Consider the following 9,074-nt stretch of genomic DNA (forward strand, 5'->3'; position numbering starts at 1 on the left):
GGGTACTTTACCACCCATACCTTCTCTGGTTTCTTATGTCTCATTGGGTAAGTTTTAAACCCTCAACATAATATACAGGGCATCCTCAGTTTTCTCTCATGCTTTACCTTTCCTACCTTGCTTTGAGCTATTCTTTCCTTTGCTTACTTCAACCTCTTTATCTTGGACTATGCCACATATTTTCCCATCTCAGAACATTTACACATTATTTCTTCTGCCTAGAATGGCTTTTCACCAATTATTCACTTGGCTCATACCTTCTTTTTCTTCAGTCTCACTTCAAAAGTTACTTCCTATGAGGTTTCCCTGACCTATGCAAACTTGTGGATTAGGTTCCCTTGTGATATGTTTTCCTAGATCTCTGTGATTCTCTGTCTCTGACATATTTACCTGTAATTATTTGTTCAATAACTATTTTCAACCACATTACGAGTGCCAAGAATGTAGGCATCTTATGTGTTTTGTTCTCTGTGTTCTGAGTGTTTCACACCATGCTCGATTATTAGAAAACACTAAATATATATTTGTTGAGTTAATGAATCTAGTCTAGCTGTATTGCAGATATGGAAATACAGAGGCCCATAGAGGGAGAGGGTTTTACTCAAAGTCACACAGGGAATCAGTGGCAGAGGAAAGACTGTAGTCTAGGTCTCATAATTTCAGTGCAGTCCTCTTTTCCATACAACCACCTCTATGATATTACTTGTCCTTTGTACATGCTTATGTATTAGTCTGGATCCTGGATTAGGCAGTAAATTCCTTGAGAGTAGAGACTACTTATACTTCTGCTGTCCAATGTAGATACTATCTACATGTGGTGATTGAACACTGGAAACATGAGTAGTCCAAATTTTTATATACTGTAAGTTTGAAATACGTACCACGATTTAAAGAATGTAAAATATCTCAATAAAACATTTTTACATTGCTTACTGTTAAAATAACATTTTTGGGTGCATTTAGTTAAATAAAATATTCTATCAAAATTACTTTCACCCTTTCATTTCTTCAAATTTTTAATGTGGCTACTAGAAAATTTGTGGTTCACATTATATTTCTATTAGATATACATTACAGCTATGCCATGTATTTATTTTCCCCTTGGTACCAACCATAGGGTTTTGCAGCCAGTAAATGCTCAACACACCCTTGTTGAATAAAGCTGAGCTATGGTTGATAGATTAATTGCTGCTACCTTTCTTATAATTGTCACTGAGTTTGTGGGGAACCTCACAGTGAACCCTCTCTTTCAAGGCCCATGAAGAGTACATGAAGTTCTTCAATCTTGGCCTGGGTGCCCTATAAATTTCATCAGTCTTTGGGTTTCCTTTTAGAGGAAGCCCTGATGCAATCATATACACAGAAATCACCAGGGTTGAGATGGAGTGTGTGGACACTGGCTTCTTGCACAGGAAGTGGCCTTAGCTTTGCAATTGTCCTGGGGCCTTTTCTTGATGGGTTTCTTATCAGAGGTGGGGGTAAGTGGATAGAGAATTGAACTCAGTGTTGAAAGGGTTTTTTTTTTCTTAATTCCTTCATGGAAATGAGGTAAGCAAAGGAATGTGGGGATCTTGGACTATGAGATCGCCTTCATTTGCTTACGCACTGATGCATTCACTCTTTTATTCTTGGCCCTATGAAGAAAGGAAGGGATCAGACACAATTCCTTGGGCAGCTCTTGGTCTTTTTTGGAAAGACATACACATAAATGCAATGTGGACAGTTTTTTGAGACCAGAGGCAGGCAAAGCAGTGAACAATTAACTTTGTCAGGAGAGGTGGTCAGAGGTTTTCCAAAGATAGTGAGCATCATTATTTTCTCATCCTTTTGAATTCAGTTAAAATCTCACTTTTCCAAGAGCCCTTCTAAATACCATCACTCCCTCACTCCCTTTCATGGAAGAATCATGTCTATCTTACATACTTTTCTTTTTTTTTTTCTTTTTTTTTTTTTTGGTCTTTTTGTCTTTTTCTAGGGCCATACCTGTGGCATATGGAGGTTCCAAGGCTAGGGGTCCAGTTGAAGCTATAGCTGCTGGCCTGTGCCAGAACCACAGCAATGCAGGATCTGAGCTGGATCTGCAACCTACACCACAGCTCACAGCAATGCTGGATCCTTAACCCACTAAGCAAGGACAGGGATCGAACCTGAAACCTCATGGTTCTTAGTTGGATTCATTAACCACTCCAATCTTACATACTTTTCTGATAGTACTTTGAATTTTGTCAAATCATTTTTCTCATACTATAGAGATACCTATTTCTTTGGGTGCCTGCCTATATCCCTCTTCCCTCCATCCTGAGAATTCCTCAGGTGGTTGATCCTCAGACAGGCTGTGCATGATTTTTTTAAGGGCCTATAGTTAGTGAGTTACAGAGGTGGGATTATAATACAGGATCTAAGACACAGTGACTCTGTCTCAACACTCAGTGTTCTTTTCATTCCAGCACTGAGTGAATAAATGAAGGCATCTTCAGTGTGGGACTCCATTATTGTCTTCCTGCTTTCCCTATCCAACTCTCTTCTCCCTCATCTCCCTTCTTAAGCATAGTCAAGCCAATGAGCATCCAAAGTGTAAACACTCTGTCTTTTGGTTGGACAATAGATCTAAAGAAAAAAGTCCTTTGTGCTGTTGTTGCAAACTTGACCCTTCCCATCATATTTTGTGTTTGTGAGGTAAAGAGGAACTCTGAAGAGTCCCATGCCATTTGTTCTAATTCAGGCCTTTTCCATAGTTGGCATGATTGCAGAGCCTCCTGGCTCCTAATGCTCTTATTCTTGGACCCACTATGTGGCTCAAATTGGCCACCATTAATTACTACTTTAAGTGAAGACATTGTTTCCACAGGGTGTCTGTTAAAAAGCCAGGAGAGTACCTTAACTGTTAAGTGAGAAAAATAAAGGAATGGGTAGCTAAACTTACTCAATATCTAGGATATGAGTATGGGGGAAGGGCCCCTCCCTAGGAAAGTGCCCACAGGACAACCCTGCCCTTACCCAAAGCTTTAGTCAGAAACCAAAAAGAAAAAGGAACTGAATATTTCTAGAAGCAAGATATGGGGAAACTTGTCTTGAGGACTAAGCCAATAGATTATTCTGATGCAAGGAAGTTTTCTGCAGAGTAGTGAGTGTAAGTGAATCCCTATCCCAGGCTATCCCCAGAGCCTCCAAACCTTGGAACCACAGGAAAGACCATAGTGAGGCAGAGGCAGGGATTGAAAGGGTTATAAAGGAACCAGGGAACATTTGAGTCAGAGAAGCCACTAAGATCATCCAGTTCAACTTCTGCTTGCTAAATGGGAAACTAAGACTAAGGGAGGAAACAGAACTGACAGATCTGGAAGTAGGACATAAAATTCCTGGCTTCCAGGATGTAGTCTTTTCTCTTGAGCCTGAGTTTATATGACTGTATGTAGCTTGAATAGATTATTCACTGAGGCTTGAGTATTTCCAAGAGTCCTACTTCTCCTGTGTAGACCATGGACTGATATTTGGGCACTGAAATCCTTGAAGGTTATCCCTTAAGTATACCCTGAAAGCATAACAGGAATTGCCTCTTCCATCTGCCATGTCATCAGGATTCATGATGTAGAGTACTGAATAATGGAAACCCAAAGTCTTCCTTCCTGGCTGTGAATGGAGACTGCCTAAGGATTGCAAACACAAGGCTCTAAGCCATTCACTTTCTTCTCATACTCGTCATGTCATAGTTGAACTTAAGGGTCAGGCATTATCTTTTCCTTCTTAAGGTCAATTATTTTCCTTGTAACCAACACTGGAGAGTAGAAAAATCTAACATTGGGATTTAGAGAGACCTGAGTGCAAATTCTGACTTCTCCATTATTTCCTAGTTTTGTGTTCCTTAAATAAACTACTTTACTTCTACATATCTCAATTTCCTCATCTATAAGTAGGGATAATAATAGTACCATGCCAGAAGGTTGTTGACTAAATAACATATGTAAAACACATAATAAATGCTTTAATAGATGTGAATTTCCTTTTATCTTTCTGTCTGTAAGTCCCCTGGATGCCATAATGTGACCTGTGTACAGAGCTGTGCCAGCAGGGCCAGCCTCATAGGCATGTGACCTGTAAAGCTTCATGCTTATAAAGACCTCACACTTAATGTTCTGCTGTTGCTATCTTGAATTTGACTTTTTTTCAATAATAGTCCTTTCATTTCCGTTTTTCACTGGGCCCTGAAAATTATGTTCCTCTGCCAGGGGAGGTAAAATGGTTATTTTAGGACCAGGAGGCATTATGACAGGGTGAGAGAACATATTATTTGGAGTTGATAGAAGTGTATTCAAATTCAAGGTGTACCACTAATTTGCTTTTTGATATCAGCCATTTCCATTTATCTTTCAGAGGGTCAGTTTTTCAATTTTGACAATAGGGCTTTTAATCTGATAATGTCTCAGATTTAACATTCCAAGACTTCCTCAGTAAACCTGGAGAAAACTCCTTGGCCATAGGCAAAGCCTAGGACAGCCAGAGCTTTTTGCTGTGACTCTATGCAGCTTGGAGAGTTAGTATCTGTTGGAGATAGCCTGGAAGTGGGTGGGGGCATGTCAGTGGGGACTGTTGCTGCAGTAGGAGACCCTTTCACAACGGCACTGTTTTGTCATTTTGCACCCAGATTTCCGTTGGCTAACCTCAGACTTATCTTCCTCATTTCAGTTTCCTCTTGAAGACACCAAGGGCCCTTCAAAACACAGGACCTTCCTGTTCACAGCATAAAGCCCAATTCCCTCTGGCCTCGGCAGTTTGGATCATCACCAGGGAACCAACCTATGCCTCCTACGAGATGAAAGCACCACTCCAATAACAGGTATAGTATCTACTTGCCCTCTCTGCTAGGATTCTCAAACCGAGGCACTATCCATGACTACCAAATGTGGCTTGGATCTACCAACTCCATTCTTCTTGGACCCTTCTCAGGAATCCTCAGTCAGGGGTGGGGGAGAATAAGGGTCATGTTTATCTTCTGTCCTGGAACTTGTAATGATGAGAAGGGAGGATGACATTTCCTTACCAGATAGACTGCTAAAGAGACAGCCAAATGGAAGTGGAATGTTCTCTAGAACCAGCCGTCAGGCTATTTGAATAGCAGTCCTGGTTTTGCCATTTACTTACTGTGTATCTTTGATTTAGTCCTTTCTCCATTCTAGGACTCTTCTGCAGAGAAGAAGAAGGGAAGGATTAGGTAAATAATGTCTAGAGACTCTTAGTTTTATATCCCCTATTTTGATAGTTGTCAGCCCTCTGTTGAGAAAGGACATGAGAGTGACGCTGAGTAAATATCTTTGGGTGGGGCTGAACAGGAGGCTGAAGTGTGCCTGAAAAAAATCCCATACTGTTCCCAGTATGCGGAAGCCCAACCAGGTCAGTTGCAGGGCAGGTCTTATTGCTTGATATGTAAGTCTTCTGAAGGTAGAGCAGGGAACAAATGATATTTTATGCAACATAACAGACCAAGAGAGGAGCTTTCAGAGTGCCTCAATATCAATCAATGTAGATATCCATGGAAATCCATAGATATACATATTTTTCTTATGGGTCTGGCCAGCCTTTTTCAGCTGAACTTGCTTTCCTTATATACATTATTGGAGAGGCATGGACTAGAACATCAAAAGTATAAATAAAACCAATCTAGTTTCAGCTCAGCCATTGCTTTTTTCATTAATACTGGAGCAAAATGGTCTATAAGGCTTTTATGATTCCAGTGTGTAAGAATCTTTAGCCTCCTTATACCGATCATCCTTCCAATGAAGTCAAAAAAGGTACTCTGTGCTGTGAACATCTCCAGTTCTCCAGAACAATATCCAAGTCTTCTTACTGGAGCTGGTAGCCAATAAGGATGATGATAGATGAAAGTCATCAATCCAGTTCTCTCTCCTCTGCCACTCTGAACTCAACTCTATCAATCATCTTCCTTGGCTGGCCTCTACCCACAGCCCCAGGGATTGAGCCAATATGCCTGTGAACTCCTATATGGGAGGCTCCAGAAAAATCACCAAACACTTTCCTGACAATTTTGCCAGGTAAGTCTTCTTGTTTGCATTTCCAGAGAAGACAACCGAATATCAAAAGACAACTGAAGCCTAAAGGAAAACTTTCCCAAAGCCATGATTAGCCAATTGGTGCCCAAAGCAGAATTAGAATCCATGTTTGTCTGATTCTTTCCATTATGCCATATCTGGTGAACATGATAGTTGCACTGGCTGAAAAAGAAATACTTCTGGGTGGCTTAGAATGGATTGAGTAGGTAGAGAGGGAAACGAGGAGATAGAAAATACACTTTAGAACCTCAGACTTAAAGTCACTTTCAGCTTTCAAATTGGAGGAACATGTTACACCTTTATCTCTTCAACTGAAAGAGTTAAAATAAAAAAAATACACTCTGATTTTTGATGAAAAACAAGTCCCTCTGCCTTGTCTTTGCTGGGACAAGGCCTTCTGGCCTCATGGAACAGTTTTCCATTTCTCGAAATGTTTGCCACTTTTCATGCCAGTATTTAATATAGGCCAGCTATTTTCTCACAGATCAGTTACCACACTTGGGAAAGGGAGGAATTTGACATGGGCAACCTGGAATTTTTAGCAACAGCATCTGGGTATTGCCAAGGGAATTCAGAAGTTCTAGGTCTGATCATGTTCCTGACAGTTTTCTTATTTCCTCTGATGGCTGTGTGTTGAATGAACCCAGTACCACACTGCCAAGTCTACTGCCTACTTTTTTTGACTATCTTGTTCATGTGTCTCCCTTTTCCTGGAGACATACACAGAATAGAGAGGTAAAAGGACCAATAAGGAAAGCTGGACGGCACAATGGTGTGATATAGGGCACATCCCTGAACTGTGAACAACTTTTATGATCTTTAGAAATTCTCATCCCAAGTGTAAGCCTTCGTTCTTCATTTATAACATGAGTGGGTGAAACTATGATGGTCCTTTTATAGCGGCCATTCTTGGAGTCCTATTTAGACAAGCGTACTGTGTTAAGTAATGCTGAGGACATAAGAAATTCCTGTTTTATTTATCATAGCTCTGTTAAATCAATTATCAATGGGCCTTACTTTCCTTGGTAGCTCAAGTACCTTTTTAAAAAAATTTTTGAGCATTCATTATCTATTCCTTGATTCATTATTTTCTTCATTCAAATACTGAACTAAGGGCTTTACATACTATTTTTTATGTCATTCTCATAATAACATAATAACATATTAGGTAGGTACTATACATATACCCATTTTGTGGATGTGGAAAATTAGAGCTCAGATAGATGAAATGATTTATCCAAGCTTTCTCAGCTACTCAATGGCAGAGCCAGACTTCATGTCCATGCTTAACCTCAAAGCTTATGTCCATAACCACAACTCTGTTAGAACATAGCCTGAAAGGAGAGGCATGGATATTACTCTGGCGCTTGGTTTTTTGCTGAGGTCAGGAGGCAGAACAATGACCAATTTTTTCTCTCTCTGCTGTACAGAGAATCCTATTGAAGTTCAAGACCCCTAGAAATGCCACAGTTTAGGACTCATATCTGAGGACCTCCCCTGGTGAACACTGGAACTTCATTTGCAGTATCAACTGGGCCTTTGCTACATACCCTCAGGATCATTCCTCTGGTTAGAAGCCTTATTGACTGTTTTATTTACTTCCTTGTTTTGGTGCTTCAGCTAGTCCCTGTAACCTCTGCAGTTTCCCTGGTGCTTAGAAAGGATGTGACTCCTTTCTCTCTCTTTCCCTCCAGGGCCACATCTCCCAGGAAGATCTCACCTCACCACTGAAGCTCCTGGTCCAACCTGCAATGCCACGCTCCGTGTATTTGACAAGCTGAGTTGGACACTCCATGTAGTAGAGTGTCAGTTTGTCAAATACCCCAAGTGCGGCATATGCCTAGCAGCACCAGGCCAGAACTTCAAGATAAAATAAATAGACTGCCAGCTGGATACAAGAACATCAATCAACTTAGCTTTCAGAGGCTATTTTTGGTAAATTTGATGCTACTAAAGCATTGCACCTGAGAGTGTCAAAGTGAGGCAGCTCTGCTACACACACTGTGGGAGCCCTAGTGGGACACAGTAGTCTTGAAGGAGATATATGAGACCTAGGGATGGAGGTATTCCTTGATTCATTATTTTCTTCATTCACATTCCCCTCTGAGAGTTCCCTAGCAAGGTCATCAGAATTCTTACATAAGGATCATGGCAGGGCTTGGACACTCTGTTTCTTGACACTTAGCCTTGGCTTCTAAACACACTTTGATCTTACCTATGTCTCTCCTTTGCGTTATGCTCTTTCACCTTCTGGGAACATCTTTCTTCATTTCTCTCTTCTTATTCAAAATTTCTCCATACTTTCTGGCTCAGCTGATGGAGTTTTGAAAGTTAAACTCTTTCCTTCTTCATTTTCAAAGCACTCCTTTTCTGGGTATATACTCTTTTATTTCCTACTGCCCAATGGTACCTCTTCAATTATAATGAAATGTTAGAAGATTTTATTTATTTATTTATTTATTTTAAAGATTTTTTTCCTCCTGTTTTTATTTTATTTATTTATTTTTAAGGGCAACACCCATGGCATATGGAGATTCCCAGGCTAGGGGTTGAATCAGAGCTGTGGCCTCTGGCCTATGCCACAGCCACAGCAATGCCAGATCTGAGCCACATCTGTGACCTACACCACAGCTCACAGCAGTGCTGGATCCTTAACCCACGAAGCGAGGCGAGGGATCAAACCTATTTCCTCATGGATGCTAGTCATATTTGTTTCCGTTAAGCCATGACAGGAACTCCCTACAGAGGATATTTTTTAATTCCCCACTAGATTGTGATCTACTAGAGAACAATACTATGTTTGCTTGATTGCTGTCTCCTCATTCCATCCCTATTCCAGACCCAGCACAGTACTCTAGTTATAGAAAATAATAAATAAATAAATAAATAAATAATAAATAAATACATATTTACTGATTGATTGACTTTTCACCAGTCCATTAGCTTTGGGTCTTTGGACTAAATGCTATATAGGGATTTTTTGAGGAAAAAACATTAAACTTTGGTCAC

The 9,074-nt window shown here is 40.3% G+C and overlaps 1 long non-coding RNA gene and 1 other non-coding gene across 2 annotated transcripts; both read left to right on the forward strand.

Moving 5' to 3' along the window:
- Nucleotides 1-4,717: 4,717 nt before the first annotated feature.
- LOC110257651 (uncharacterized) lies at nucleotides 4,718-8,981 on the forward strand. Its single transcript, XR_014834741.1, has 2 exons — nucleotides 4,718-7,634; nucleotides 7,760-8,981. It is a non-coding gene; the product is annotated as an uncharacterized LOC110257651 (long non-coding RNA).
- On the forward strand, nucleotides 7,820-7,898 carry MIR223 (microRNA mir-223). The gene has a single exon (NR_162179.1). It is a non-coding gene; the product is annotated as a microRNA mir-223 (primary transcript).
- Nucleotides 8,982-9,074: the final 93 nt, after the last annotated feature.

This window comes from Sus scrofa, chromosome X (assembly GCF_054392235.1).
Source record: "Sus scrofa isolate SSC_HxYL_T2T_F1_AM1 chromosome X, Sscrofa_HxYL_maternal_Yorkshire_Landrace_v2.0, whole genome shotgun sequence".
Classification (NCBI taxonomy): domain Eukaryota; kingdom Metazoa; phylum Chordata; class Mammalia; order Artiodactyla; family Suidae; genus Sus; species Sus scrofa.